Source organism: Thermobia domestica, chromosome 17, assembly GCF_964235325.1.
Source record: "Thermobia domestica chromosome 17, izTheDome1.hap1.1, whole genome shotgun sequence".
Taxonomy (NCBI): domain Eukaryota; kingdom Metazoa; phylum Arthropoda; class Insecta; order Zygentoma; family Lepismatidae; genus Thermobia; species Thermobia domestica.
The window spans coordinates 157981547-157998250 of record NC_137470.1 but is presented as its reverse complement, the minus strand read 5'-3'; the positions used below and the strand labels follow the sequence as shown (position 1 = coordinate 157998250).

The 16704-nt window shown below is 37.5% G+C and overlaps 1 protein-coding gene and 1 non-coding gene across 2 annotated transcripts in view; one reads left to right on the top strand and one right to left on the bottom strand.

Moving 5' to 3' along the window:
- The window catches only part of LOC145674439 (chaoptin-like), a 382085-nt gene that overhangs the window by 119376 nt on the left and 246005 nt on the right, over nucleotides 1-16704 (bottom strand). The gene's annotated exons all lie outside the window — the stretch shown is intronic.
- Nucleotides 2675-2749, top strand: TRNAR-UCG (transfer RNA arginine (anticodon UCG)). The gene has a single exon. It is a non-coding gene; the product is annotated as a tRNA-Arg (tRNA).

Below are 16704 nucleotides of genomic sequence, written 5' to 3'. Positions count from 1 at the left end.
TACAAAATTATTTTTCGAATAAATCACATTCGATTTTACGACTTAATAACTTATACAAAACAGGTTGAATTCACAAAATAGTTGAGATTGGAGTGATCGAAAGTATTTTCAAGTTAGGAGTCTGGAACTGCAAACCCGCTTAACGAGGGGGGGGGGGGATTTACAATATTGCAACATGGTATCGTTTGCTAACATTGATAGTGTCATTAAGTCTAGAAGGATCATGTGGGCAGTTCAAGTAGCCGGAATAGAAGAACACTGAAAGCTTTCAAAATTTCAACCGGAAATCCGATGGAAAAAGTATCACTAGGATGACCTAACATTATACGTACATAGAAGGACAATTTTAAAATTGATCTCGCAAAAATAGCAATACAAGATAGAATCTGGATCCAGTTGGCTAAGAACATAAAGCAATGGAGAACTTCTATGATTGAGCATTGAACCTTCGGGTCTCATAACACATGCAGTTACTTAGTATATCGTACAAAATTAACTGCTAGGTTAAAAGAAAGAAAGAAATATTTTCTGGAAAATCCAATGTTAAAATTTAAACTCACACATAATATAGGGGACACGGCGCAGGCGCAAGACCTAAAACTCATTTCGTGGCATACGACCTAAACGGCACAAGACCTAAAAACCATTTACCGGCACAACACCTAAACGGCATAAGGCCTAAACGGCACTATACCTAAGAATCCCTTGTGACATTACCGTTGGAATTAGCTGCGTTAGTAACATTATTGCCAACTAGTTACTGCATCGTCGCAGTTTGGTGTGGTGATGGCGAATATCACAACTAAGACAAGTGAATGGCAAATGCACAAGACCTAAAGGGCATAATACTTTAGAAACGACATAGAACCTGAAAATCATTTGGCGGGACAAGACCTAAATGACACAAGGCCTAAACGGCATAATACCTAAACGACACAAAACATACAAATCATTTTTCAGCACAAGATCTAAAATTTAGGTCCAGTGCCTATATTTTTAGGTTTTATGAATGTTACTCATAATATTGTTTTTTTGTTGTTTTGGATACTTTTTTATTCTAATATGATTAAAGAATCAACCTGGTTTTAATGTGTAATTACATCAAATCATCTTCAACGTTCATAAAGCAGAAAAAACAATATTGTGTGTATCTGTAACACACTTAAGCTCATTTCATGAAACAGAAAATGAGCTATTACTTTGATAACCCAAGAGTTTTCTTTTGCACTTTAATCTGCATATAGTATGTACACGTAACAAGTATTTGAGTAAACCCTAAATGCTAAAGCACACACTCCCACACGAGGATAATATTAGTGGGAGTATTGCTATTATTATAACTGATCAGCCTATAAATGTGCTGATACCCATTGATAGCGCATTATATAAAGAGAAAGCTTTTGTGTGCTCCAACAACAAATTGAAAAACCGATCTGAATAGATCTGGTAAGAGAGAGAGAGGGAGAGAGAGAGAGAAAGAGAGAAAGAGAGAGAGAGAGAGAGAGACAGGGAATCCATTGGGAAGTAATTGTTTCGCGATCAATTCTCTCCCAGTGAACAGGAATGTGATGCAGTGTGGACTCAATCTGTACCCGTGGTGAGCATACTGGTGTGTCTTCTTTACGCGGGGGTATTTCCACCACAGTTGCGGTTAGCACTTAATTTATCTCGAAAATTCATACTTCACCTTTCTCTCGCATATTTCTCTCTGTCACTAACACCGAGAGAGAGAGAGAGAGAGAGAGAGAGAGAGAGAGAAAGGGGGATAGACTGTATCTCATTCACTTACTCTTTAATAACGCTGCATTTGCGTTTATATAGAGTCGTATACTTTATTATGCAGAAATAGTCATAAAATGTATTAATACAAGCTACCCTAAATTGATACGAAATTACGATCGTCGCCGGTACACGTTTCAAAAGCTGGTAGTGGCTCGTTGTGAAAAGTGTGGACATAAAGCAACTCAAAACGGAAACAAGACAAAATTATTATTCAAAATTTCGTCTAAAGTTTTGTTTTCTCTGTTTATTATAAGTAGTAAAGATACCACTTGTTATAGCCTTCCTATTACAAGTGTGCTCTTGGAAAATATGTGAAACATACTTCAGCCCCACCTTCGCCGTCTTGTGAGGGAGGAAACCTTCCCTTCGCTTAGGGGAAAAAAGTGAATGACGTCAGCTGTGTTGCCAATTTGTCATTCCGTCGTTTAGTTTTGACGAGTGAAGATTGTAGGCTACTTAGAATGGCTAACAAAAGACAGTGCACAGCGAAGTTCGTGGCAACGTTTCCGCATCCAACTATTGAAATATCTCGGCCGCAGCAACTTGTCCCTCCTCTTTGAAGGGAGTTGTGGGAAAACTCACATCGACAGCAGAGCTAGCAGGGGCACAGTTGAAATAGAAAGGCTCCAGAATTGTCTGTCGTCGTTAGGAGTATGTGTGCTACTGTGCTACAAATCAAAAAAGAACCAAGAAAACAGATATAATGGGGCACGTTAGCTCAGTGGTAGAGTGCGTAGTTTCATCCCTGTCCAAGCAAATTTGTAGCGGGCAACATCGGGTCCATGGGTTTCCTCAGGGTACCCATTTCCTCCCACATTCTCATTCTACAAATTCTTGCATCATCATTCATTTGCCTTAACCATCGTATCTCTTAGCCTAAAAGGCATATAGTGGCCCCGCGTAGCGTAGTCGCTAACGCTCTCGCCTTCGGTGCGAGCGGTCCCGGGTTCGATTCCCGGTGGGGTCACTCGGTCGAAAAAGTGTAACAGCTTTTTCAGGCCAGCCACCCTGAATGAGGTTTTCCTGGGTTTTCCTCATTCACACCAGGCAAATGCCGGGGTGGTACCTAACTTATAGGTCCCAGGCCGCTTCCTTCCTTTCCCAATCCTTTCTTCCTTCCCTTTCCCAGGATTGTGTGCTCGCCGAGGGACGTCATCCCTCAAATCGTGAAGGGCTACATGGCCTTAGATGCCGAAAGCCCAGAAATCCAAATCCTAAAATCCTAAATCCTAAAAGGCATATACATGTGATACTAAACCGAAAGTTTTTTTCATAAAATAAAACAAAAAGCTGAAATTTCGTATCGTACAAACATCGACAGGAGACATTGTTTGACGTACTCTGCAATACAACCAGATTAAAAGCGTTTCCTATCAACCAAACAAAACAAAACTCTCTAATAAGTATGTATACAGGTGGGGAATTTATCTTGGTAGGCCCTTGTAAATTTTAAGCGAAACGATTTTAAAAAGGCTGAAATTTTGAGTCATGAAAATATCGGTAAAAAGGGACATTGTTTGGTATAATATGTGGTACCACTACGGTAAGAGTGTTGTCAACCCAACATTTTTGTTTCAATTGACACTACACCAAGTTATTTCAGCGGCATTTGGGATATTGAAGTTAAACAATTCATGCTACATTGTATTGAGACATACAAATATTTTAAGTAAGTAAAACGCATTCCGGAATTTATACAGCACTCAAAAAAAAAATAACATAACTGACGTATTAGTTCCATATAGTTTATTGTCGCTGTTCATGGAATATTGTATTGCAAATTGAGACATAAACGCATGCAAGTTTTAAATAAAAGCTATGAAAGTTGTTTGAAAATTGATAGCAAAATTTGGAAGTTTGACTCAAACTTTGAAGGAACACTGAATGAAAATGATGTGGAAATTGATTGACTCAAGGATTAAAACGAGAGCCGTTCGGAAAGTAATTTCCGATTGGTTGAAAGGAAACACCAAAGTAAATGGGAAGAAATCACTATATACATCTGAAAACTTCTTTCGTCTATTTTTCAACGCAGCTTCCGTAAACATTCAAGCACTTATCTCTGCACTAGCTTACAAGTCCCATCAGCATAAAAGTCCCCCGCCTGTACACTTAGACAGCCTGTGACAGCATTTTTTAGTCGTCATCATCACCAAAGTGTTGAGGTCCAAGCCACTTCTTCATATGCACGAAGAGATGACAATCACGATTTTCTCGAAAGTTTACATCAATTTTCCGAGCGAGTTTACCAGAGACCACTCATGGCCTGCCACTCGTCTCTTCGTCGTGAATGTTTGTTCATCCACTTTTGGATGAACGAACCCATTTACGAACAACTCCTTCACTCATCACACTTGGTTCAAACACGGCACAAAGTTCCCAATGCAGAGCTGCTGCGGAATATTTTTTTGCCGTAAGGAAACGCATAACAGCTCGTACCTCGCACTTGGCAGGGTTTTCTATTACAGCACACATTTCGAGACGCTACAAAAGTGGAACTATTGATCAGCCAATTTCACTCTACCATACCTGGATACAGACTGATCTACGCTCACGTCTGTGCAAAGACGGTAGCGCTACCCTCACTACTTCACGCACAATGACCAATATAAAGTTACTTTCCGAACACGCCTCGTACTAGGACCGAGGAACACATGACCGAGACGAGTTCCATCTGTTGAGATTTGACTGCATTTTCTTCACGGTAAACCTTGCCATTACGCTCATTATATGCTCTTTTCATTACACAGGTTGTGAACATATTGACAAAAAAGTCATGAACTTGAGAAGAAAAAAAAAACGGAAACAATCTTGTAACAAAATCAAAATGTATTATGTATATTATAAATTTCCAAGAAGTTATATGGAAAGTTATTTTACATGGAATGCCATCTGCGCTATAAAAGAAACGTTTTTCAATGTGAATCCACCACTTAAGCTAAATATATCGGGAACTTATATCAGATATTATTTCGTAAGTAGCAAAACACGAAGTTCAAAGATAATGTATTTAACCATGACCGCATTTTTTTTTTTTTTTTTGTGAATTGAAGGGTTTTGGGATATTATTTTATGGAACGATATCACAAAAACACCACAATCAGGATGGTAACTTTGTGATGATGTGTTAGGGTTATCAAAAACAGCCTTAAACACAGACATACGTTGACCTATTCACTTTCGATAACATTCCTCAGGAAGTCACGAAAATAAATCACAATATTTGTCCTTCTAGAATGATATATGCTTTTACCTGAATTGATACACCTTATTGCATTCTCAAAGTAAGTACCAATGATCTTGCATTTAGACCTCACCGTATGGATGGAGTATGACATTTAAGTTAACTATTTCGTCGATGTTTTGATAATCCTAATCTTATTTAACCAAGTAACCCTGGGCAGTGGATGCATGAATATAGAAGCACGAAGATTGACCTAGGCTGCTGCTTGTGATATGCTAACATAACAGTTAACCACCGAGTTCTCAGCGAATGGGCCAAAAGTCTTCAATTCCTTCAAATGAAAACGAATTAATGTCATTATATTAGTGTCCCCAGGAGGATTTAAGGAATGGAATAGAATGTTGTAGAATTCAGTCATGTAACATTGTCTTCATCTCTTCATTCACGAATCTGAACTCACGGTCAGAGCTGGAAAAATGTAATTGTAGTTGAGGGGCAAGATTTGGCTGGAGACTTCAACTTACAAATATTCTCTCCTCCGTCAGTTGACGTGCAACTGGTATCGTGGTTGCTATTATTATGCTCAGAGTAAGAAGATTAATTTTTAGTGATGCCTCGAGTATGGAGATGGATCTGCTCAATACATCAACAGTATTTGTGAATGTGTCGTAGAATCTCTCGCGACGTTTGAACATCTTACTAGTTAGAGTGTCTAAATGAAATTCTTTTGCAAAACCAACATTGATTGCAATAAGATATTTTCAAGCTTTCAGACTAGAGACAAAGTAATATATGATATTCCGAAATTCTTCTCTTTGGTAATGAGATCAGTGACAACCTTAGGCAATGTCTTGTCCTGGAATGAGTGAATAGTCATACCGTAAGAAACAACAAGTGTCAAGAGAAAATTTTATAATTTTTGCTACATGTTCTAGTTTTTCAATGGATCACTACGGATTTTTTTAGGCAGTTGAGGCCCAGCGTATTTCAGGAAGACAAGTGGGCGAGCTGCCATGCATGCTATTGTTTAAACCTGGAAATAATTAGCTTAACGACCCCGGAAATTACGGATTCGACATAATGTCGGTCATGGATATTTTATATCTCATCCCTTCTCATCCCCATGTTAGTCTAAAGTGAACTAATGCTTAAGCGGGTCGTGAGTGTCACTTTTTCACTTTTCATCTCATCGATGCCGGAAACTGGATTCGAGACTAACACCGATTGTTTTCAATTAGTTTTATATAACACCCTTTTCCATCTCCTAGCAATATCTTGCTCCCGAAGTTAGCATCGAGAGTGTTACTATTCATCTCAATGGCACCGGAAACTATGGATTCGATCATGGGTCAAATCGAATGGTGATGTCGCGATGTACCACAGGGCCGCTCTTCAAGGGGGCCCGGGGCCCAACTTTAAAATTTTAAAGGAAACATAGGGAGAGTGACACTTCGTTCGATAGATCTTTAAAAGCTAAAAAGTGATGTGGCAAAATATTTTTCATATTGGTCGCCGTATTTAAAATAGCCGCCAAGGTATGTTACCTGTATCGCATAAACTCCCAGTACCTCTAATATGTAAACAGTTGAACATAAATGAACCAAACAAAAACTCAAATAGGAAAGCCATGGGGTAAATCGAATGATGTTGTCGCGGTACCCTCCAGGGCCGCCTTTCATGGGGGCCCAGGTCCAACTTAGAAACTTTAAACGAAAATATGGGTCAAGTGATATTTCGTTCGATAGATCTTCGTACACTATACAGCGTTGTGGCAAAAGATTGCTCATATGGAACACCGTTTTCAAAATGGACGCCAAACCATGGTGCCTGTACCAGATAAAATATCCAGTACCACTAATATGAAGACGGTTGAAGATAATAACGGATGAAGAGAATAAAACTTCTATAGGAAATCACAGAGGGTATTGCTCAAAAGTCGTCTGGACAATATTGGTTCATTTAAGTACCAGGCACTTGTACACTCATGTCCAAAATTATTGTCGCATGTCTATAAATATATTGTTGTAGGAATATAATTTGATAACAAATTCGCCCGGTATTTCTTATTATGTTAGTAAATGTATAATTGCAAAGACATGTATGTGCCAAATTTCATGTCAAAAGAGCAGTAAATAAGAACAATAGAACGAAAATAAAACTTTTTTGTCCATTTAGCAAAACTTTGTTTTACTCATTCTAATTTTCGTAATTATAATTCTTTCCCTATGAAATTTGTCACAAAAATACATTTCCCGATTATACACACAGTTTCAGTATTAAAAGTACTTTACAAAATCATTATCAAATTACATTCTTACAAGAAGACAATTATAGATATGCGACAATAATTTTGGATATGAGTGTACTTCCAAGTGTTTCAGACAAACCATACCTATTGCAAGTAAAAGTGAGGTTCTCATTTGAGTTTTTACCATACATTCCCGCTTCACCCACTTACGGAGGGAGATCGGAAAGATAATTTTCTAAGAATTAGATTTCGTCTTTAGCATTATGCCACTTATTCATTAATAATCTTTATATCCGTTTTATTACTCTCGAGGAGTGGAAAGATAAATACCCTCTGTGGTTTCCTATTCGAGTTTTATCATGTTCATTTATCTCCAACCGTTTTCATATTAGTAGTACTGAACAATTTATTTGATACAGGCACCATGTCTTGGCGGCCATTTTGAAAAACAGTGACCCATATGAACAAACTTTTGCCACAACGCTATTTAGTGTATGAAGATATATCGAACGAGGTGTCACTCGCCCCATGTTTCCATTTAAAATTTTAAAATTGGGCCCGTGCCCCCTTGAAGAGCGGCCCTGGGTGTTCCGCGACATCACCATTCGATTTGCCCCATGGTATTTCCTATTTCAGTTTTTGTTTAGTTCATTTATGTTCAACCATTTTTGAGATATTTGCGTGGAAAGATGAAAATGGGCATATATATATATATATATATATATATATATATATATATATATATATATATATATATATATATATATGAATAGCTTGAAAGATAATTATGGAGGAAGTTCACTCTTCCGAAAATGACATGACTTCAGCAACTCACACGTGGGACTTCAAAATGATTCCATCGTATCTGACTACCGAGAAGCTATTCCGTCAACTGCACGAGGAACACTTTGATTCACCCATGCAGCTGTTACCTTCATTGTTGTCTTCAAACATTAAGCTCAAAACACCGAGTTCCATTTCAAAGTGAATACTTACTTCTTGTCATTTTTTGAGCGTTTGTTTAGAGACAAATACGAAAATTAAACTTCAAATATTAACACATTTGTAATCATAATATATTTTTTCTTTAATTGTAGTATATCAGTTTGTTTCAAAGATATAAAATTGATTTTAACTTTTATTAAATTCTAAAATATGTAAATATTCTTATTATGAATTTAAATATAGAAATCCTTTTTTAATTTGTCTTCATAGGAAAATACATAAATAAAATAAATAAATGTTATTTTTGATTGTGTATGTATGAATGTATACGTATCCAAGGTAATATATTCTCAGTCTCTGTCTTGAATACCCAATTAGTATAATCGATAATTAAGTCACTCCACATATCTAGGAGTACGAGCTTTCTCCTTAATTAGGCGTAAACAAATAATATATATCCAAACATAGGCATACATTTAGTTCCACATTGAGAAAAACAATGTAGGTGGCGTACTTAAAAAAAGTAGGTAACATGTATAATTCCTGTAGTTTTTGGACTTAACGTACGGCAAACGTATAACTGAAAACACATGTTCTATAATACTTTCCGTATCAGTGTTCCATCTGTACGAACTTTCCGTATGAAACAATATAGGCGGTCAGTATCTCAGATACAAATGGACGTATATAACATACAGCTGACTAAGGTAACATACATATATGTATGTAAGGAAGACTGTTAGATATCAGACATCCTGCAACGGCATGATGTAACATCTAAGGGCAGTGCGTATGTAGCATATGGATAACGTATATCAAATAATGATTTCTGTAGTAAGCAAGAGGATTCCGTATATTTGTATAATATACCACTGTCCGGAGAACGGATTTTTCTGAGTGCAGATACGTTTATTGCTGATTTTTTCCATATTTCATAATATCATTTACCACGTCAATAACACAAAAAACTAATTCTCAGATACAAATTACCTAATTTGAGATACTCGTTCCAAATCCATAAAATAATATTATGCGAGTTACCTAACCATTTTGCCACACACATGCTTTCACTTATTTTCACAGACTATCTCATAACAACGCTTAACCAAAATATTGCCATGTTGCATTACTCCGAAACACAACGATCTTAATAGCTTCATTCTATACACAGCCCTCATTCCATGCAAGATTCATTCCCAATATTCTTATCTCTAACTTCTAAGAGAGCATTAAACTATGTTGTTGTTTGTAAACATATGAACCTAACCAAGAATAAAAATACTTGGTTAGTGGAACCCAATTACGAGAAAGAGCTCCCTCGTGGCTACGCGGTTAACGTACGCGCCTTTGGCGTTGGAGATCCGGGTTCGATTCCCGGCGGGATCTCATGTCGTTCGGATTCCACGTTAATCAGTAGGTCCACGTCTCATATAGCCTCGTTGCTGAAAGGGACGCTAAACTAAAATCAACTCAATTCAACCTAATTACGAGAAAATATCCTTCACTAACTTTTAAGAATTAATCTTCATTAAAATTGTTTTCCAGAAGTTTCAACTCATCCAAATCCGAAGTTTGATAACCTATAAGTCGGGAACCGAAAGCCTGTACACTGCAATATTTCACACGCTTTTATAGGTGTAAAAGTCGACTATTATGCCAAGTTTGATCCAGATAAGATAACTTTGATTCTTTTTTTTTTTTTCAAAATGAGAAACCCAAAATTTGATGGAACATGATTCGGGAACTAAAAGTTTGCACTCCATATAATTTCTAAAGTTCATCTCGAAGATACTTCTTTATCACATTCTCGATAGCGTTTAAGTTCCAGTCCAGTCATGGGGAGGGGGGCAGCGAGAAGTGGTGAAAAGCAAAATGCCTCAAATGACTGAGATTAGTGTTGAATCCATAGTTTTGGTTCGTCAAGCAGGTTACAATTGCGATAACATTTAATCCCGAGTTTAGGCATGAACTCATATCAGCTGGACTGGAAATTTCCAAAGACGACGTCCAAGGCGTTACTTGAACATCTACATCTTCGGATATATGAATGTAGAATCCATCGAATGTCTGGAGAAATTTTACCCAAACTTTGTACACGTATGACTTTCAATCTAAAATATATATATATATATATATATATATATATATATATATATATATATATATATATATATATATATATATTGTGGAAGTAACACATCTCAAGGAATGGGAGTTGGGAAGTATGACATCTAAAAATAACATAAAACGATTGATATTGTTATCAAATCCATATTTTTGATATCGTTCAAGTGTCCAAATTCAGTCAGTCTACATCGGTATAAGGAGTGAGAAGGTGGGTGGGTGGGGGAATAAAACGCCTAAGATGATACAGATTACTGTCGAATCCATAATGGGTCATCGTCGATCACTGTGGTTTCAGCATCACTTAGTTGTTGGGTGACAATCCCGACGACATTTAGGAAAGAACATGCGTGCCAGCTGGCTCGAGAATATACAAGGACAACGCCGAAGGCGTTGTCTGTTATTTATTTTGCTTGATACTTTACTTTGTAATAGAGATGTGTTGCTCCTTGCTTTTTTATTCTACCTAGTTCTTTAGACGTTCCTAACACATCTGTATATATATCTGTATGTATGTTCAACCATTACTCTGTAACACATAGTTATTCCAACCAAACTTGGTACACGTGTATTTCAAACTTTGAAAAAAAAATGATGTGAGGTGAGATATTCCTAGCTCTAATTGGAGTGAGAGTAAAGTTGACTTAAATGTAATCGAAATCGTCGCATATATATTAATGTCCATTGAACAATTTTCGAGGTTACTGATATGAATTGTGACACTCTCGACGCCGTTAGGTACAAGTTCAGCGCTTAGTGTGGGTAAGACTTCCTTAGCACCCCCCCCCCTCACCGGCTGGGTCGGAAGGGGCTCATATGAGTCGTCCAAAACGGCTCTTATTGATTTACAGCAAATCCTAGAAAACTTAGGAAAAAATGTGGGATCTGTATGTTTTGTAGAACTGGTAATATTTCAGTGTGTTTATGTGAAAAACTTGAACATCCTCAAATACTTCCAGTTCTACAAAACGCATCGATCCTACAGTTTTTTCTCGGTTTTCTGAGATTTACTGTAAATGGACAAGAGGCGTTTTGGAACCGGACGACTCATATGTTAAATTAATTGAAAACGAGACGTGTCACTGTCAGTGTCGTATCCTCCATAGTTTCTGGAATCGCTAAGATGAATACCGACACTATCGAGACTAGTTTATGTCCGCGTTCAGCCCTCATTGGCACGATACGTCAGAAAGGGTGAAAAATAAAGTATCGAAAATGACCAAGAATACTGTTGAATCCATAATTTTCAGGGTCGGAAAAACGATTGACCCACTTGAAATAACTTTTGTATCATAGTATCTACGCTAACATTTTTTTTTTTTTACATTGTCACTTCGAATAAAATATGTATTGTCTATGGGTAAGGTGTTTCAAAATGTATGCCAACAGTATAGTATCTTATGGATTATTATCAATAAGCTTTCACTGAGTTGAGTTGATTTTGAGTTTAACGTCTCTTTCAGTAGCTAGGCTATATGAGACGGGACCTACAGATTAACATGGAATCCCAACCACATGATCTTCCGCCGGGAGTCGAACCCGCGTCTCGCACGAAAAGGCGCATACGATAACTGTTTAGTTACGGAGGAGCTCAAATATGCTTTCATTGAGTTGTGTTATCCGAATGGGGAAGGGGATTCAATTATTTCCCATACATCTATTTTCCCGTGCAAAGAACGGGTATTTCACTTCCCCATCAGGATCTTGCTGCCTACAGTCGGACAATTTGTCCATGCCGACCAAATGCCGCGGACGGATTGCCAGCGCCGGACACCGGCGTCTTTCTGCGAGATTTTCGACCGCGACGAACAGTTGCCTTGTTGAGCAGTCGGCATACAGCCGGAAATGAGCATTAAATGCGTCGGCGCCGCCGTCGAAAAGAGGCCAGCATAATGAGTCGGCAGGGGGGTCGGAAAGAGGCATTTTCGACTGTTTTGCCTATTCTGACGGTCGGCAACCGTCGGCAAAAGATATTTTATTTTACGATTTTCGATCGTTTACCGCCTCGGCAAAATGTCGGCAACTTTGAACAAGTAGATCGTCATGCCGTCGCGAACGTGTGCCGACTGTCTCCGGCGGCCTGCCCCCATCGACGTCGGTAAACCCTCTTTCCGACCGAGACTTCCTGATGGGGTTAGTTATACCTATATATATATGTACTTATAATCGCTGATGTCATATTACTATAGGTAAAAACGTAAAATTTCGACATAATACTTTTTTCTTTGTCACGAAAACGAAGGATAATGAAGAAATATGTAGGCCTATCTTAAATTCAGTAAAGGATATATCTTTTTTATTTATTTATTTGCCAAGAACAGTACACCTTATAAATTCCTGAAGTTAGAAAGATTCAATTCGTCATATAAATTTATCGTTAAAATAACTGAACACGATTTCAACTTTTATTGAAAATTTTGTGGCTGAAGAAGGAAAATGGGCAATTCCTATCTATATATATGTAAAAATAAAAGTGAACATGTTTGTGACTTCATAACTCTTACTATCCGACCGATCTCGATCAAATTTTCACTATTTATATATGAGGTCAGGCCTAGGAAGGTTTCTGTCATTTCATTTTGACGGTAGAGCCTAGGGGAGGGGGAAGATATAAAAAAAATAAATAAAACTCAACTCTTGAACTACGGAAACTATCTCGATCGAAATTTTCAACAGATGGGGTTCAGAACTGGGATGTTTTTTATCATTTCACTTTGACGGTGCAACTTAGAGGAGGGGGAGATATAAAAAATACACAAAAATAAAAGTAACTACATTTGTTACTTAATAACTCTTGAACCACACGACCGAGTTCAGGCTAGTATACCACATAGATGAGGTTCGAGCCTGGGATGTTTCTTATTATTTTACTTTGACAGTGCAACTTACAAGGGAAGAGAGGGAGATTACATATGGAAGTGGAAGATGGTTTATACACCAATCGAAAGGACTAATGACACCTATTACGAAACTTTAATAAAAAATTTCCGAATACATATACTGTGCGAGTTATATTAATATACAGGGTGTCTAGAAAATCCGTTGCCACCCCTACAAATCGCAAACGATACGACACATGCCAAAGTAGGAAAACACGTGTTTGATCATTTTAAAAGTACAACGTATCAAAGCAAAAATTGTTGTCCCAGGGCCACCCGCATGGTCCCAGACGGGATCCAACTCAAAATTTGCAAATGGTGACGATACAGGTAGCGTATCATTGGAAAGCTGTTGGGAAATGAACGAAGACGAAACAAGTCTCTATTCTCTAAAATTACCATGTGCAAAATGGTGGCCAGTCAAAATGTCAGCAAAGCCACCATCGTAAAGTCTATGGCCACCCACATAAATCTGAAATGGTGCGACAGATGTCAAAACAGGAAAACAAGTGAGTCATCATTTCGAAAATAATATTATTAAAAGTAAAAATATTTGCCCCAGGGTCCTCCACAGGGTCACAGACGGGGTCCTACTCAAAATTGTCAAATTTCAAGGGGAGTTAAATAGAATATTGTTTGAAAGCTGTTGTTAAATGGAACAACTACATGTGTATGAAAGTAGTTATTCACTGTGCATGTAAAATGAACTACGATTTAGCACTTTTGTCAAACACAAATGTCTAGAAAATCAGTTTCAGACTTTATTCAAACCATTTCCGATGCTATCTGATACAACTTTGTGGTGCACAAACACCGTGTGCTTGGGTTTTCTCGGGGTTCTTCCTTTTCCTCCCACTTTCTTCATTCCACCATTTCATTCATTACTCATCATCACCGCCTGCTTTAGCCTAACCGGCATAATCCTGGGACTAAAACTCAAATATTTCATTTCATTTTTTTTTCTGATACAATATTCGGTGAAAATGGGAAAATTTACAATTAAACATGCATATGACTCGCACCGTACATGCATTCGGACCAATAATAATATTACAGTTTCTTAATGAGCATAGTTAGTGTTTTCGATTAGTGTATAAGCCATCTTGCACTTCAATATAATAATCTCCGTACCCTTTTGTTTTTTGATCTTGTCGCTTCTTTTCTTTTTCTTTCTTTCGTTCTTTCTTTCTTTACACATTAATGGGCCCCGAAGAGCAGAATCTCATAGTAGGCGCATTTCCTTTCTTTACGTTGCGTACACGAATTAAAGTGAAAAACCGACTACAGAAAAAAAGAACTAAAACGCGAGATGTTTGCACAGAGTTATCTTAGAACGTCCAGACTTCTTCCATCTACTTTCATTTAACAACAGCTTTCAAACAATATGCTACTTGACCTCCTTTGAAATTTGAAAGTTTTTAGATGGGAGTCCCCGTCTGGGACCCTGTGGAGGACCCTAGGAAAAATATTCTTACTTTCAATCATACTATTTTTGAAATGATGACTCACGTGTTTCCTGTTTTCACATCTGTCGCACCATTTCAGATTTATAAGGTGGCCATAGACTTTACAATGGTGGCTTTGCTGACATTTTGACCGGCTACCATTTTACACATGGTAATTTTAGAAAGTAGAGACTTGTTTCGCCTTCGTTCATTTCCCAACAGCTTTCCAACGATACGCTACTTGATCTCGTCACCATTTGCAAATTTTGAGTTGGACCCCGCCTGGGACCATGCGGTTGGCCCTGGGACAACATTTTTTGTTTTGATACGTTGTACTTTTAAAATGATCAAACACGTGCTTTCTTGTTTTGGCATCTGTCGCATCGTTTGCGATTTCTAGGGGTGGCAACGGATTTTCTAGACACCCTGTATATTAATATAACTCGCACAGTATATGTATTCGGAAATTTTTTATTAAAGTTTCGTAATAGGTGTCATTAGTCCTTTTGATTGGTGTATAAACCATCTTCCATTTTGATATATAATCTCCCTCTCTTCCCTTGTTAGGGGAGGGGGAACGAGGGATATATATCTTTAAATGACCGAAAAAGGCAGATTATTAGTGTCGAATCAATAGTTTTCTGGGTCGCTGAGATGAAATCTTAACTAAAAGTAATTGAATCATGTTTAATTGTCTCCAAAAAAGATCCACTCCTAAGTAGGACCGTGCGGCAATTTATATAATAATATAATTTCGTACTATTTTTTCAGGCATTGCCATATGTAAGGTTTCGCTTAAGTTCGAAATCTCAAATTCGTTATATAAACACACAGGTAAAGTAATGGAATATATATTTCAGAGTTTTCTAAATTCTCTTTTAAAAGAGAGGAGAGAAATATTACCTAGGTAGTTCAATTATTTTCTCGACATTCAAATCAACGCTCCCTCATCCATCAATGTTTGAAAATAGCTGAACCGTTCAAAATGAATTATTGAAGAGAGTTAACATTTTTGGATTTTTGCCATGTCACTTTTATTTAAATGCCTATCCTAATAAAGAGGTAAGGGGTTTAGAATACATTCCAAACCACTGTGCCCCGTGTATCCCTCATGTTAGGGAAATGCAACTTGATGTATGCCTTTCTTATTAATAGTTTTGGGCACATGCCCTAGCGTTTTCATTAATTCAATTTCTAGAAGGGGACAATGCCTACACTTTTTCTAAATACACAAAAGTTGCATAATGTTATCTATCTCATCATCAAAAAAAACAGATGAGTCGTTTGAAATAAAGTTTCAAACATAATTAGTCGTTAGTTAGGGTCAGGTTTTTGTTACTTTCATTGCAATGCGTATCCTAAGAGGGACGAGGAATCGAACATATACGCCAAAAATTGAGTAGCTTAACCCATTAACTACCATTTTGCCTTTATTACTATTCATTTCCCTCTGCATAGTAAGAAAATCACATTTTTTTCAAGTATTCTAGCAACACTTTTTCGATAAAATTTAAATTTTAGTCCGATCTCCAAATGGGGATCATGATACACATAACCTATTTTTGATACCACTGTTCGAAAGCCTTCCATATGTAGTCCCACATCGCATTTACTCGTACAGTATTGTTTTCTTGCATTTACATTGTTTCTAGCCTCGATCTTCCCTGTATTATCAGTCTTCAAAACTCACGTTTCGCTTTTGTGATAAGAAGAGACGAGTCGAGCGGGAAAAGGAGCACGTGTGCTCAACACAAAGCAAGCACCCACGATATCACTTAAAGTTCGCTGCTCAACGCGACAACCTGTGAAAGACGTGAACGCCTTCGTTTTCTCCTACACAGACAGATGGCGTTACTAGTCGGGTTAAAGTATGTGATCCCCAAATGGCGACCCGGCAGCTAATGGATTACGAACTTTTCATATTAAGGAGATGAAATTCACTGTATATGAATTCCATAATAAAAGTAAATACGCGCCCCAGCATTTCTAAAAATTATGGTTCTAAAGACGGTTAAGGAGAAATTTCTGAAATATTTAAATTTACTATTTTGAATTTATAAGATTACCGCAATGAGGAGACATTTTTACTGTTCAAAT